General features: G+C 46.1%; 1 protein-coding gene across 2 annotated transcripts in view; it reads right to left on the bottom strand.

The window, feature by feature from the left end:
- LOC138662352 (phospholipid-transporting ATPase ID-like) overlaps window positions 1-17,258 on the bottom strand; it is a 283,179-nt gene that overhangs the window by 101,312 nt on the left and 164,609 nt on the right. The window lies entirely within an intron of this gene.

A 17,258-nucleotide genomic window follows, 5' to 3' on the forward strand; every position in this document is an offset into this window, starting at 1 on the left:
GAGTGCACACAGATGCATATGGGCCCTATGGGCCTAGCCACATCCACAACATGCGGACTCGACTTGTCAGGGAATGGCAAAGTAGAGGCTTTTAAATAGACATTAAAGTCACCTTTCTTATCCTAAGTGCCCAAGGAAGCATCTATATTGTCTCCTTCTTTTACTAGAGTCTGTCAAGCAATGAGTTTCAGAACAGTCACCTGACCTAGAATGTTTTGTCCCAGTTTGGAGGCAGCTAACGACAGCAGAAATCTCCGACACTGCTCACTTTGCAATAGAGTCCTTCCCTGAGCCTCATCTTAGGATCTTACGGAACTATCTAAATTTTTTCAGATTTGCAAAATGTCAGAATATTTAATAGGGGTATAACAAAACCAACTCAGGCCCTTTTAACATTGTGTTCTTCCCCACGTTCAGTCGGGGTTACGTCCAAACCCTTGCAAATTGGAATTTGGCATACGCGCCGACGGTGCCATTTGCTACAATGGTGCCTACAGAGTCAACGTGTGCTCTGATGTAAATCATTTCCACGCGTATACGCCTACTGGACGTGGATACTCAGACGTAGTAAACTGCGAAGTAGTTCCAGAATAAACAGGATCTTAAGGGGGTTTCCTCATCTTCTGTCTTCCGGAGCGTGCTGGTCGCTCCTTTACTTCTTGGCTTTCTTCTTGCCGGAAGGGGAAGAAAAGGAGGGAGTGAGCTCCTGAAGATTTAGGCCACATTCACACGTTCAGTATTTTACCTCAGCATTTGTAAGCCAAAACCAGGAGTGGAACAATTAGGCTATGTGCACACGTTCAGGAATTCATGCAGAAAATTCCTGAGAATTCCGGACATTTTCTGCATGAAATCCGCAAGAAAACCGCATGCGTTTTTGCCGCGGTTTTGCCGTGTTTTTTTCCGGACACTTCCCAATGCATTTTGGAGTGGGAAATCCGCAAAAAAACCGCAAAAAGATAGAGCATGTCCGGATTTTGTGCGGTATGCGTTTTTTTTTGTGGAAAAAAACGCATCATGTGCACAAAACATGCGGAATTCATTCTAAATGATGGGATGCTTATTGTATGCGGTTTTTTTGCGGTTTTATAGCGTTTTTATCGGGAAAAAACGCGAAAAAAACGCGAAAAAAACGCAACGTGTGAACACAGCCTTAGAGGAAACGTATAATAGAAACATGTGCACCACTTCTGCATTTATCACCCACTCCTGGTTTTGGCTTACAAATACTGAGGTAAAAAACTGACCAAATACTGATCGTGTGAACATGGTCTAATACTGTGGCCAGTGACATGACTTGCCTCTGCTCTCCAACCTGTGCTCTCCTCCATGCTGCACACAAAGGTAGATTTCACTCTGCAGCATTATAGGAGCGCAGGAGAGCATCCAGCCGGCTTCAGAGCAGCGCTTCTTCCATTCCATGCTTCCAGACAAATAACTTTAAAAGCGCTGCACTCCTTGCCCAGGAAACCAGTAGCCCGTTCTAGACTGCAGTGGTGGTTGGTAACCTAGGCAAAGAGTAGTAAACTATAGAAGTAAAAATCCCTCCGTTCTTGAGAAAGGAGAGGAGTTTTAACAAACGGTAAACGTGAGGTGAAATTACCGAATTTTCTCTCTCAAAATTTTTTAAAAATTTGACGGATCCTGCCTAACAGCAAAAACTAATGTGTGAAAGTAGCCTTAGTCAGGGTTTCTTTTGTAATGGCAACCTCAACACATCCTGGATGGAGCCACTCACTGGAATGAAGCTGATGGAGTCTCTTAGGACTCTCTCCGACCTCTGCTCTGACAGTATTGTTTTTTTTCAGACATGCACAAAAACATGGCAGACCACTTTTAGAATCATATCTCAAAAAGAGGAATACTGCTGAGACACATGGGAAAAAATGTCCAAAGTCGCTCAGTTTGCTTCACTAAGTGAATGGCTCCGTCCGGGATGTGTCGAGGTTCCCATTGGAATCCAATTTTTCAGGGATTGAGACAGAAACCCTGACGTAGTGCTTAGCGGAGAGCATTGTAATTGTGTGTGAACCTAGCCTAAAAAAATAACACGTTGCAGATAGGTGACCTTTAAGCATTCAGTGTCAGGACAGTTCTACTACTAATTTGCATGTAGCTTTAAAGGGCACCTGTCACCCCGAAAATCGCGGGTGAGGTAAGCCCACCGGCATCAGGGGCTTATCTACAGCATTCTGGAATGCTGTAGATAAGCCCCCGATGTTACCTGAAAAAGGAGAAAAAGACGTTATATTATACTCACCCAGGGGCGGTCCCGCTGCTGGTCAGGTCGGATGGGCGTCTCCGGTCCGCTGCGGCGCCTCCTATCTTCTGTCCATGACGTCCTCTTCTGATCTTCAGCCACGGCTCCGGCGCAGGCGTACTTTGCTCTGCCCTGTTGAGGGCAGACAAAGTACTGCAGTGCGCAGGCGCCGGGCCTCTGACCTTTCCGGCGCCTGCGCACTGAAGTACTATAATCTGCCCTCAAGAGGGCAGAGCAAAGTACGCCTGCGCCGGAGCCGTGGCTGAAGATCAGAAGAGGACGTCATGGAAAGAAGATAGGAGGCGCCGCGGCGGACCGGAGACGCCCATCCGACCTGACCAGCAGCGGGACCGCCCCTGGGTGAGTATAATATAACGTCTTTTTCTCCTCTTTCAGGTAACATCAGGGGCTTATCTACAGCATTACAGAATGCTGTAGATAAGCCCCTGATGCCGGTGGGCTTACCTCACCCGCGATTTTCGGGGTGACAGGTTCCCTTTAAAGCTCGATTTCTCAGAGCTAGCGCATTGGATTACAACAAGGCAGGTATCATTTTTTATTGTTACACCAGGACCTAAGAAGCCTTATCAAAAGTGTTAGCGGGAGATTAATTTCTGTACTGTCCAGCTGTTCAACAGTGAAGACATATTTATTCGGGAACAAAAATAACAGCTTACAACTAATATTTCTTTTAGCTTAGGATCTTAGCATCTTGTCTGTCAGCTTACAAAGTGAAAGTAAACCTGTGCTCCAGCTACACACACAGTGAGTGAACAGGAACTTCCTGTTTTGTTTTGCTGTTAACATTGCTTTATTGGCAATATACAAGGGGTGTTCATTAAAGGGAATCTGTCATCAGTTTTGGCCTATATAAGTTATGGCCACGACCTTTCAGGGTTGATATACAGCATTCTATAATGCTGTATATCTGCCAGAGGCGTAGCTAGGGTTTTGGTTCAGGGGGGCGAAGCTTCTGAGTGGGCCTCTAACCAGGTAGCCTTGATAACAACTGTGTGACACACCCTAATAATGAGGGCAAACCTCAGCAGATGATCGAGCTATTACTGAAACTAATCTCTACATCAAGACCAACATGGATATTACCGCCATATGATCAGTGGTAGATACCAGCCCTACAGAACATATAAGAGATCACAGCACAGTTACAGATAATGGCTTACCACTGACGTTCTCTCTCATGGAATCGTTCACTTTTCACGTCTTTTCCATCTGGTCCAGACCGACATGACAACTTCTTCCAGCTACAACTCGTCTGCAGAGAATACACCAAAGACACGTTTCACTTCTCATATTCCAGCCATCACCATCTATTCCCAACCTGCACAAACTCCTCATCCTGCTGATACCCCAATACTGAGCCGCTGCTGCCGTATGTGTCCCTATTACTGCACCTCATACCCCAATACTGAGCCGCTGCTGCCGTATGTGTCCCTATTACTGCACCTGATACCCCAATACTGAGCCGCTGCTGCCGTATGTGTCCCTATTACTGCACCTGATATCCCAATACTGAGCCGCTGCTGCCGTATGTGTCCCTATTACTGCACCTGCTGTGTGGTTCTCTGTACCCTCTAAATTCTAAAGTAACCCACTATACCATAGTAATGCCGGGTGCAAGTGCCCTAGAAAACAGTGCCCACATTTTGTCCCTTAGAAAGTAATAATGCCCTGTGTGCCCATTTGATAGTCACAGTAACCTGAGTTCCCCCATAACAATAAGTGCTCACTTTACATTTAATAATGTCCAGAGTCTCCCCCTGTACAGCTCCCCTATACACAGCATGATGCTCCTTTATACACAGCATAATAACCCCTCACTGTATAGTACCACCCACACAGTATACTGACGGCTTAGTAGCTCCCAAACTGTTTGATGGCTCCAACACTGTATAATGGCCCCTTCACTGTAATCTCCACACTGTATGATGGCCCCCATAGATAACCTCCATATAGTATAATGTGCCAGATAGTCCTCAATATAATACAAGGCAGCACCCCCATAGGCAGATCCTGTAGCATAAGGCTGCACCCCCCCATAGGCAGATCCTGTATATCAGGCAGCACCCCCCAAAGGCAGATCCTGTATACAAGGCAGCACCCCCCCCATAGGCAGATCCTATATATAAGGCAGCACCCCTCATAGGCAGATCCTGTATATAAGGCAGCACCCCCCCATAGGCAGATCCTGTATATAAGGCAGCATCTCCCCATAGGCAGATCCTGTATGTAAGGCAGCACCCCCCATAGGCAGATCCTGTATATAAGGCAGCATCCCCCCATAGGCAGATCCTGTGTATAAGGCAGGACCCCCCATAGGCAGATCCTGTATGTAAGGCAGCACCCCATCCCATAGGCAGATCCTGTACATAAGGCAGCACCCCCATAGGCAGATCCTGTATATAAGGTAGCACCCCCCCATAGGCAGATCCTGTATATAAGGCAGCACCCCTCATAGGCAGATCCTGTATATAAGGCAGCATCCCCCATAGGCAGATCCTGTATATAAGGCAGCACCCCCCCATAGGCAGATCCTGTGTATAAGGCAGCACCCCCCATAGGCAGATCCTGTATATAAGGCAGCATCCCCCCATAGGCAGATCCTGTGTATAAGGCAGGACCCCCCATAGGCAGATCCTGTATGTAAGGCAGCACCCCATCCCATAGGCAGATCCTGTACATAAGGCAGCACCCCCCATAGGCAGATCCTGTATATAAGGCAGCACCCCCCCATAGGCAGATCCTGTATATAAGGCAGCACCCCTCATAGGCAGATCCTGTATATAAGGCAGCATCCCCCATAGGCAGATCCTGTATATAAGGCAGCACCCCCATAGGCAGATCCTGTATACAAGACAGCCCCCACATAGGCAGATCCTGTATATAAGGCAGCACCCCCAAAGGCAGATCCTATATATAAGGCAGCACCCCCCATAGGCAGATCCTGTATATAAGGCAGACCCCCATAGGCAGATCCTGTATGTAAGGCAGCACCCCCCCAAAGGCAGATCCTATATATAAGGCAGCACCCCCCATAAGCAGATCCTGTATATAAGGCAGCCCCCCAAAGGCAGATCCTGTATATAAGGCAGCACCCCCCATAGGCAGATCCTGTATATAAGGCAGCACCCCCCCATAGGCAGATCCTGTATGTAAGGCAGGACACCCCCCATAGGCAGATCCAGTATATAAGGCAGCACCCCCATAAAAAAACCTACAATAAATACTCACCTCTCTTCCTCCTTATTCCAGCAGCACTCCCTGCTCCCGCTCATCTCCTGACAGCGGGCGCCGGGTAGTGACGTCATCGCGCCCGCTGTCAGACGATGTGAGGGATGATGGGAGGAGCGCAGCACTCCTTCCCTCATCATTGCGGTAAACTGTATCGGCTAGTTGCCGATACAGCTGACCATGCGATGACGGCCGGGGGCTCACTGCTGGCACCGGGCACCCCCGCCTACTCAGGGGCCCCATAGCGGCAGAGCAGGGAGATTGATGCTCCCTGCTCTGCTGCAGAATGTAACTGCATCGGGGGGTGCCAATGCAGTTACAGTAGCGTAGCTTCGGGTGGGCCCCCTCAGAGCGCGGGGCCCGGGGCGATGGGCCCTCTGCCCCCCCCCCCCCCGGTAGCTACGCTACTGATATCTGCCCCCAACCCAACTTGTAAGAGTAGAAAAATTACTTTTTTATATACTCACCAGCGGGGTGGCGCCTCCCATCTTCATACGTTCACATTCAGTTCACAACTCTACATACGTTCTCATTCAGTTCACAACCCATATGTAGCCCAAATAGAAGCATGCTCCTGTGGCTTTGACATTCTAACGAATCCCCCTTATTCACCCAACCTCTCAACATCGGACTTCCACCTGTTTCCAACAATGAAGTTATTTTTGAAGGTCAAGCATTTTCCAGATGAGACTGATTTCCGAAGTCACAACGTGGCTTTTGGAGCAACCTGTCGACTTCTACAAGCGAGGTGTGCACAGTTGCTTAAAGAGATGGGAGCCGTGTGTCCCTTGGTGGCACCTACGTAGAGAAGGACTAATAACTGTGCCAAGGTTCATTGCTCTCAGTCCACAGGAAGAGGGTCAGGGGAAATCTTCAATAAACTTTGAAATATTATTATTTTTGCAAATACAATGATTCAGAATATTCTATTATGACAATTTTCTGATATTTAAACAGAAATTAAAACTGGAAACAAGATGGAAAAACAACACTTAATCAGATTTTTGAAAACGAAATGTTATTATCGTTTGAACAAATTCATGGCAAGTTCGGAATTCCCCATAGAAACTTTTATAGATATCTGCAGCTGAGACACGCCATAATGTACCAGTTCCCGTTTACCTAGAATGGGAATATCTAAATCTCCATTGATAGGAGTATTATCAACTCAAGGACCCACAGGTCTGATATCCTCCCCATATACCTTTTTGTTAAACTCTAGAATTGCATCCACTCAGCTCGCTGTAGAAAGTAAGTGTTGACGCCTAATACCCACTATCACTGATGATCAGTGGAACGATGCCCTAGATCAGTGTTCCCCAACTCCGGTCCTCTAGAGCCACCAACAGGTCATGTTTTGAGGATTTCCTTAGTATTACACAGGTCAGTGAATGCTTGCTTGTGCAGGTGATGCAATTATCACCTGTGCAATACTAAGGAAATCCTGAAAATGTGACCTGTTGGTGGCTCTTGAGGACCGGAGTTGGGAACACTGCCCTAGAGGCACACACGATGGTGTCGCCAGCTGCAAATAACAAGTTAATACAATTGCATATTCTTCACCAATCCTATCCGACCCCAAGTAGATTACATACATTTAGTAGAGGGGTAACTGATGAATGTCATAGGTGTGGGGAATCGGGAGCGGATTTCTGGCACCTTTTTTGGGACTGTAGAATTATACGAAGATATTGGAGTGAGGTCATTGGAATACCGATCGAATGTGGACCGGAATTGTGCATCCCGGGTGCCGTGGATGAGGAGATGTCGGTCCACCATGATAGAATATTTCTTCGGGAAGTTCTATTTATGGCTAGGAAAGCGGTAGCGTTGAGGTGGATAGGCAGGAAATCTCCTTTGATTAATCAGTGGAAGAAACTAGTGAATGATATAATTCCTTATGAAAACATATTATATAGAAACAGAGGATGTCCCCAGAAGTTCCATAGGATTTGGGAAAGGTGGTGCGATTCACCCTTGATGCACTTGGTCTCCTCGATCTCGCGATACAGTCCCTGATGTATATCCCTTCCACACCATGAAAGTGATGATTTGGGTAGGCATAATAATATGTGTCTACTATAATTCGACCTGGAATGGGTTTAAAACTCGTATAAAGAATCTGTTGGTTAGGAGGTGCAATGCCTGGTAGAGTATATTGTGCTGAATGTTACGTTTCATTTGTTTTGTTTGTTTACTTTATTATTGAAAGTGTGATGTTATGTCTATGTCAATGTGAATGGTGATCATACGGATTATTTTGACTACATTGTCATATGTTTGTTATCTTATTCTGTGGAACTTTTCAATAAAAAGAGTTTTAAAAAAACATAAATAAACATAATTAAAACATAGCTTTTACTTATAAGTACCAAAATCTAACCACAAGATTTTAAAAATGAGCGATGATCATGCAACCAAGGTGATTAAATATTAAATCACCAATAGAAACAACTCCGATATTGAGAATATCGATGAGATAATCTGATCCGATAAAGGAAACACAATCATCCAATCAGATGAAAACTGCAGTATGTGCAAAGTAGAACGGTCAGCTAAGGGTTAATCTGCTGGCTAGAAGAACATGACAATGGGCAAATCCTCTAGTAGTACAAGTAACCTAACACGTAAGCAGAAACCACACAAGAATGGGGTTGAAAAACGGAGTTTTGGCAATCGCCAGTTGTCAGATGTCACCCAGTTCGTTCCAGAGATATGGGACTTTCTATTTAGTTCTACTTTCTATTGTCTTTACCAAGGGGACGGGCTCACCAGATCCTCTGGGTCGTGTTCTTAGGCTGCATTAGTACCCTGTAAGTACTGCCCCCATAGAAAAGACCATCAAAATGCACCAAATACAAATAATAATCTTTATTTTTATATAGCGCTAACATATTCCGCAGCGCTTTACAGTTTGCACACATTGTCATCACTGTCCCCAATGGGGCTCACAGTCTAAATTCCCTATCAGTATGTCTTTGGAAAGTGGGAGGAAACCGGAGAACCCGGAGGAAACCCACGCAAACACGGGGAGAACATACAAACTCCTTGCAGATGTTGTCCAAGGTGGGATTAGAACCCAGGACCCCAGCGCTGCAGTGCTATCCACTGAGCCACCGTGCTGCCCATAATAAAGACCCATAACTCTGGAACTGCATGACAGATTTAAAAAAAAAAAAGAAGCGGATAACACAGTGGAGCAATGGGAATAAAATGAGAGCAAAAAATGTCCACTTTTGACCTGATAACAGGTCCCTTTTAAAGGGATAATCTGATTAAGGCATGAAACATATTGGGAGTCAACTTGTCGGACACCAACTAAGAACCTAAAATAGGGGTCCTGTCCAAGAAATGATCCAGGCAGACAGATATGTGGGGTTCCAGGCAGACATATGTGGGGATCCAGGCAGACAGATATGTGGGGATCCAGGCAGACAGATATGTGGGGATCCAGGCAGACAGATATGTGGGGATCCAGGCAGACAGATATGTGGGGATCCAGGCAGACAGATATGTGGGGATCCAGGCAGACAGATATGTGGGGATCCAGGCAGACAGATATGTGGGGATCCAGGCAGACAGATATGTGGGGATCTAGGTAGACAGATATCTGAGGATTCGGGCACATATGTGGGGATCCAGGCAGACAGATATCTGAGAGGATCCAGGCAGACAGAATTCGCCCTTTTCTTAATTTCGACTCTGCAAAAACTCTGACTGTTTCACTTATTCATTCTCGTCTGGACTATTGTAACTCTCTACTAATCGGTCTCCCTCTTGCAAAACTCTCCCCGCTCCAATCTGTCCTGAATGCTGCAGCCAGGATCATATTCCTCACCAACCGTTACACCAATGCCTCTACCCTGTGCCAGTCATTACACTGGCTACCCATCCACTCCAGAATCCAGTACAAAACTACTACCCTCATCCACAAAGCACTCCATGGCTCAGCACCACCCTACATCTCCTCCCTGGTATCAGTCTACCACCCTACCCGTGCCCTCCGCTCCGCTAATGACCTCAGGTTAGCATCCTCAATAATCAGAACCTCCCACTCCCGTCTCCAAGACTTTACACGTGCTGCGCCGATTCTTTGGAATGCACTACCTAGGTTAATACGATTAATCCCCAATCCCCACAGTTTTAAGCGTGCCCTAAAAACTCATTTGTTCAGACTGGCCTACCGCCTCAATGCATTAACCTAACGATCCCTGTGTGGCCTATTTATAATAAAAAAAAAAAAAAAAAAAAAGGTTCCTCGCATCATGTTCTCATACACTTTATGCAGTATTAGCCCTCTGTGTCTGTACTGCTACATACTTAGGCAGGTAACTGGTTCATGCAGCTTTACATGAACACCTGAGCCTTACACTATAGCTGGTCCGAATAACTAAAGCAATTGTTACCATCCACCTCTCGTGTCTCCCCTTTTCCCCATAGTTTGTAAGCTTGCGAGCAGGGCCCTCACTCCTCCTGGTATCTGTTTTGAACTGTATTTCTGTTATGATGTAATGTTTATTGTCTGTACAAGTCCCCTCTATAATTTGTAAAGCGCTGCGGAATATGTTGGCGCTATATAAATAAAATTATTATTATTATTATTATATGTGGGGATCCAGGCAGACAGATGTGTGGGGATCCAGGCAGACAGATACTGTATGTGGGGATCCAGGCTGAAAGATATATGTGGGGATCCAGGCAGACATATATGTGGGGATCAAAGCAGACAGATATGTGGGGATCCAGGCATACAGATATGTGGGGATCAAGGCAGACAGATATGTGGGGATCCAGGCAGGCAGATATGTGGGGATCAAGGCAGACAGATATGTGGGGATCAAGGCAGACATATGTGGGGATCAAGGCAAACTGCATGACAGATTAAAAAAAAAAAGAAGCGGATAACACAGAGGAGCAATGGGAATAAAATGAGAGCAAAAAATGTCCACTTTTGACCTGATAACAGGTCCCTTTTAAAGGGATAATCTGATTAAAGGCATGAAACATATTGGGAGTCAACTTCTCGGACACCAACTAAGGACCTAAAATAGGGGTCCTGTCCAAGAAATGATCCAGGCAGACAGATATGTGGGGATCCAGGCAGACAGATAAGTGGGGTTCCAGGCAGACAGATTTGTGGGGATCCAGGCAGACAGATATGTGGAGATCCAGGCAGACAGATATGTGGGGATCCAGGCAGACAGATATGTGGGGATCCAGGCAGACAGATATGTGGGGTTCCAAGCAGACAGATATGTGGGGATCCAGGCAGACAGATATGTGGGGTCCAGGCAGACAGATATGTGGGGATCCAAGCAGACAGATACAGTATGTGGGGATCCAGGTAGACAGATATCTGAGGATCCAGGCAGATATGTGGGGATACAGGCTGACAGATGTGTGGGGATCCAGGCAGACAGATGTGTGGGGTCCAGGCAGACAGATATGTGGGGATCCAGGCAGACAGATGTGTGGGGATCCAGGCAGACAGATGTGTGGGGTCCAGGTAGACAGATATCTGAGGATCCAGGCAGATATGTGGGGATCCAGGCAGACAGATATGTGGGGATCCAGGCAGACAGATGTGTGGGGATCCAGGCAGACAGATGTGTGGGGTCCAGGCAGACATATGTGGGGATCCAGGCAGACAGATATGTGGGGTTCCAGGCAGACAGATATGTGGGGATCCAGGCAGACAGATATGTGGAGATCCAGGCAGACAGATATGTGGGGATCCAGGCAGACAGATATGTGGGGATCCAGGCAGACAGATATGTGGGGGTTTAGGTAGACAGATATCTGAGGATTCAGGCAGATATGTGGGGATCCAGGCAGACAGATATGTGGGGATCCAGGCAGACAGATATCTGAGAGGATCCAGGCAGACAGATATGTGGGGATCCATGCAGACAGATGTGTGGGGATCCAGGCAGACAGATACTGTATGTGGGGATCCAGGCTGAAAGATATATGTGGGGATCCAGGCAGACAGATGTGTGGGGTCCAGGCAGACATATGTGGGGATCAAGGCAGACTGATATGTGGGGATCCAGGCAGACAGATGTGTGGGGATCAAGGCAGACAGATGTGTGGGGTCCAGGCAGAGAGATGTGTGGGGATCCAGGCAGACAGATATCTGAGGATCCAGGCAGTCTGACTCTTTGACTTTAACACCAACTTATGGGAATTTTCCAATACAAAGAGTCACCAAGGGAAATATCACTTTGTGAATGTTCTTGTAATTTGAACTAATGCCATAAATTCTTGCGATTATATTGATAAGCAGTGCCACTGATACTACACTCCCCATTGTATCACTATATGCAGGGTGGTGGTAATGATAGCTGATGTGACCGGGCACCGGTACCCCGCTCCTTGTTGTTTCCACTATGCCGTCCTGTGATACAGAAAGGTGATATCACACGGCACTGATACTACACTACCTGCATCTCATCCTACACAAGGCAGTGGTAACGACAGGTCATGTAACAGGCACTAATATCATGCCCCTTATACTTACACAACCAGGTTTAATAGCACACAGTAATGCCACATCTAAGAGTTTCCCAGAGGACAAGGACATAGTTGAGTCATGAGATAAGAGATTGATTAAAAATATAATTTATCATTCAGGTTTCATTTTAATAATCAATTCCATTACCTTCAGATAATTAAAGGGAACCAGTCATTAAATTCATGCTGCTTGAACAACAGAGCAGCAGGAATCAGAGCATGTTGGAAAAGCCATCCTGGGACTATACGCAGAGGACTAGTCCAGCTCAGCACAGCCCCGCCCCCCTCCAGTTGATTGACAGGTCTCTCTTGAATGAGTGTATGTATAAGGTGTGTAGAACAGAGCATGGAGACTCTGGATGAAGATGTCATCAGATTTGTCAGATTTCTCCATATGATCACTGGCCCCCGTGCCCTCCAATCCAGCAGCATTCAGCTATGTGAGATTACACTCCCTCCCTAACCAGCTCTGTATAACATAATTCAGGTTAATAAAAGCTTTATGAAAGCATTTATGACATCCGCTTTTCCTATGCTAATGAGAGCTTTGACTAGTCGATGGGACATTAGTTGCCCCAGGCTAGCCTGCCCTCTTTCCATGTTATCAATCCCCTGTGGGCGACATAATTTGTAAAAGCCGGCGTCATCACCGCTTATGCAATTCTAGCGCATGCGCACCGCTCATTCGGCAGCATCACTTCATCCCTGAAGCTGGGTGAACGCTTCCCAGCTTCAGAGGTGCACCCTGCGCATGACCAGAAGCCATCCCCTGAACTTGCGGTCATGCATAGTGCGCCACTGAAGCTGGTTGAAATACACAGTAATCTCCAGAGATCTCAGGCAGGAAGGTAAGTATAAAAATGATTCCTTTATTTCTTTCATTAAAAGAGCATGTTACTGGCAGTGGAATGCTGTAGATAAGTCCCTGATGCCGATGGGCTTAGCTCACCTTCGATTTTGTGGGTTGGGGGTGACAGGTTCCCTTTAAGGAGTAGCTATTACTTTTTATTTCCCTAGTTATCCTCCTAGTTATGAAATATTATAATATACTTCATTACCTGATTTTGCTTCCTCCTCTCCCAAATACCTACTGCAGTGCTCTTTCAATGCCCGATTCAAGCTCCTCTAGTATCTGCTTTCAACTGCTGCTCAGCCAAGATCTGTACACTGTAATCAGACTGTGTACAGGACTTTCCCTGTCTGAGCCTCTCTTACATGTCCACTGCTCTCGTCCTTAGAGCCCAGTGCCTGGTACCACTCAGTGTTAGAACAGCAGGGCATGATGCTTATAATTAATTATGGCCTCTGCTCCCTATTTAATACACAGAGGCCAAATTTGACAATAAAGGAGTTGTCAGATGTCAAAACAATACTGTCTGCTCTTTACGAATTGCAAAAAAAATAAAATTGAACTTACCAATACAGTTTATCAAATTTGCTCAGATTATGTTACTTCAGACCTTTCATTTGGTCCCAGCACCACAATTTCCATGATTATTCTAACACAGGGAACTTTCTCCTCTCTCTCTCTGTGTCAGTGATGCGTATGAAGGGGGCTGGCTGCTGTGCTCAGCTCGTTAGCCAAGCCAGCCTCCTTCTCATAATAACCTGAGTCAGCCAGACAGTCCCTTTCATCACAGCATCATCACAGTTTGTGTATAAGAAACGCAAAAGTGGAGGTACTGATATCATTAGAGGCGGGGTGAAATAGCACAATCTGAATAGATATGATGAGTAACGTATGTTGAATTTTTATGACTTATAGACCTTGGAGAAGCCCTTGGTTTTACTGTGACTCACAAGCAACTGTAAGTCATTAAAGGGATTATTGGGGGACAATTTCTTTTTTACCATGGGCATAAGTACTAACAGGCAGGTAGTTGCTACCTACCTGCCTGCTGTCCCCGATGCAGATCTCTGCTGCCACAAAGCTTTCACAGACTGCTCTCGTTGGCGATTCTGCAGCTTCCGGTAATGTCACGTTGACAGGGCAGCGGCTTCTCTTCTGCTCTGCTCTGCTGACGTGTATGATTTCCAATGTCATGCTGATAGTTAGCCGGCTACCCGTTGTCACATTGCGACTGTCAATCAGCATGATGTCGGAAGTGACAGCTCTGTGCCAGCGCTGGGTAGAACAAACAGGTAGTTTGCAACTATCTGCCTGTTAGTTTTTAGGCCCCATAGTTAAAAAAACAAAAAACAGTCCTGGATAAACCGTTTAACTGTAAGTCTTGATGTTAGAGATGAGCTATGGGATTGCATGTCTTAGATTGGGGTGCAACTAGATGGAGGTTCAGGCCCCCATACACATTAGATGAGACGGGACTTCCTGCTGACAGGAGGGCGTGGGGAGAGCAAAGAAAGGGCGAGCAGCAGCAGAGGGATAAGAGCCAAGAAAGGGCGAGCAACAGCAGAAGGATAAAAGGAAAAAGCAGGAGGAGGGTTTGGTGCCAGGGCAGAGCAGCGCGCAGTCGGGTGAGCAGCGCGCTCCGCTCCCCCATCCAGAGACAGAGTACCAGTCCTGCGACCGGATGTGCTGCAGTTGAACAAGCGGTCCGGGACATCGTTCTGCAGAGAGAGCCATGCAGAGCGGAGGAAAGCCGTGCAGAGCGGAGCAAAGCCATGCGGAGCAGAGCCGTGCAGACCACAGGTGTGCAGAGCCGTGCACACAGAGCGGAGCCGTGTGTCGCAGCAGCCACAGAGGGGAGTGCTCCGTCAGGGATTATTAGCACCAAGCAGTTCAGTGTCACCCGCCGCCAACAGCGGGGACCCAGGAGAGCGGGACGTGCTGTGTGTGTCCAGTGACCGCCAGAGAGAACCAGGTGCTGTACACGACGTGACTGTGAGTACTGCACATGCACTGCACAAGAGAGACCACATGCAGAACTGACACTTGCGCCCTGATGTGGGCACAGAATAGTTGTCCGGACCCTTGGTGTCTGACCACACCAGTTAAGACAGTAAAGGAGCTACGTTGGGCTCGTACAGGTCTGTGGCCCGTACCTCTATTAGCCACATTATATGGACAAGGGGCAGTAGAAGGTACCGGAGACTGACCACTTCCGCCAGAAGACGGACCATCGTCCCACGGTGTTTTCCTGGAAAGGACACCGCGCCAACCATTGCCGGCGTTTTCAGTTCGCAGCAGGAGCTGCAGTTTACGGACTTCCTGACACAAGTGCTAACGACCTGCCTTTATCTGAAAGGTATCCTTTGCCACTGTTTTATCCACTGTTTAACCCTACACCTCCCTGCGTGGAGTATTCCCCTGTAAATGAACCTGTTAACCCATCACTGCATCCCACGTTCCTGCTAGAACCTTACACTTCCATGACAGATGATATTGGGGGAGAGAAAGACCCAGCCAGCTAAATTTTAACAGCCTCTCATCTTGCTTGGTGGGGGGGATAAGTTGCCGCCCTAAGTGCTTGGCAGCGGCTCTCTCAGACAGAAGACAGCAGCGCTCAGGAATCGACCATGTGCATGGAGCCGCCAGAAGAGATAGCTGGCAGACCTCCGTCTCATCTAATGTGTATGGTCGAGCTTAGTTTTCAACCCAAAAAATAAGTAAAGCACAGAATTTGCAAAGTTACTATTTATATAGATACTAAAGGTGAAATTTTATTTTAAAAAAATCGAGTCTTCTCCTGGCAGCTATTGCTGCTCATGCACTGTCTATTTACTGCCAGTCGCCCGGTGCTGATTTATATAGCTACAGCTAACATTTACACACAGCTCAAGTCAATCATCCGATTGCATGCCCGGTAATTGCCAGGTCCCACGCTGGCAGTGCCCTGTGCTCTCGGGCTGTGTATCAAGCAGGAGGAGCTGTCCGGTTCCCAGGGCACAGGGAAATTATGGTGATGGCGCTGTTTATAGCATGTGGATCTCAGAATATTTCACTGGCAGAGAATTACAGGACCCTGCGATGTGCAATCAGATGTTAACTGTGTGGGAACGGTCACCATAAGTCCGGTAAAACACTTTTTTTTGGAGGAGGGGGAATAAACATTATGCTCGGTGATGATGGCAATAGAGTAATAATGGAAAAAGAAGCTGGAGAAAGGAAGAATATGGTGCAGACGCAAAAAGTCCCGACAAAGAGGAATAGTAAATAGTTAAAAGTAATTGAAGGTAAAACTAAGGAAGTGACATTCCCCCTGAGCTAAAATGATCTCTAAAGTGTTTTCAGTTGGACAAATCCAATGAGTTTTTAAAGCCAAACCACATCAGGAAACACTTCTTTTTGGGGAGGTTTAGAGGAGTCCTTCTTTTCCGAAAGCAGTTTTGAAGAGCTTTGGAACAGTTATTTTTTTCTTAAAGAGGTTGTTCCCTTTCAGTTAATGTTCATTCCTGGGTGCAATTTCGTATATATATATTCAGTATATATTTATATATGTATACATAGCAGTAGGTCGGCTCACTCAGCTGCTCACAGAGGCAGCCACAGGAGCCCTTTCTGTTTCAACTGGTTTATTGAAAAAAGGTGCTGCATAAACCAGTGCAAAATTAGATAAACATACACAACCCTTCTGGCATAACGGGAAAGCAAAATTACATACAATACAGTCTGTGTGGCATTATATGAAAAAGGACACCCCCTTTAAGCATCTTTTTTTTTTTTTTTGCAGCCTTTTGATTTGACAGTGGCTAATTTGGAACAGATCCTTCAGGAGACGCTTCAAAGTCGAAACAGAAACTTTTTCTCTCCTAACATTTGTTTTTTAGAAAAATAAAACAGGCTAAGAACTCTCTATATAATCTGAGCAGTGGATTTCCCATAGAAATAAATAAGAAGAGATTGTCAATCCTTTTCGTTGCAGTTTTGGAAGAAGTTTTTGATGAAAATCCCCCCCCAAAAAAACTACTAAAAAACACAGTGTGAACTTAGATTATCCCCTTAGTGACAGCCAATTTGGTACTTCATGACCAAGCCAATTTTAACAATTCTGACCACTGTCATGTTCTGAAGTTATAGCTCCGGAATGCTTCAACGGATCGCACTGATTCTGAGTTAGTTTTTTCGTGACATATTGTACTTCATGTTAGTGGTAAAATTTCTTCAATATAACTTGCGTTTATTTATGAAAAAAAATGGAAATTTGGTGAAAATGTTGCAATTTTCAAACATTTAATTTTTGTACCCTTAAATCAGAGAGTGGTGTCACACAAAGTAGTTAATAAATAACATTTTCCGCATGTCAACTGTACATCAGCACAATTATGAAAACATTGC

The sequence above is a fragment of the Ranitomeya imitator genome, chromosome 1 (assembly GCF_032444005.1).
Source record: "Ranitomeya imitator isolate aRanImi1 chromosome 1, aRanImi1.pri, whole genome shotgun sequence".
Classification (NCBI taxonomy): Eukaryota; Metazoa; Chordata; class Amphibia; order Anura; family Dendrobatidae; genus Ranitomeya; species Ranitomeya imitator.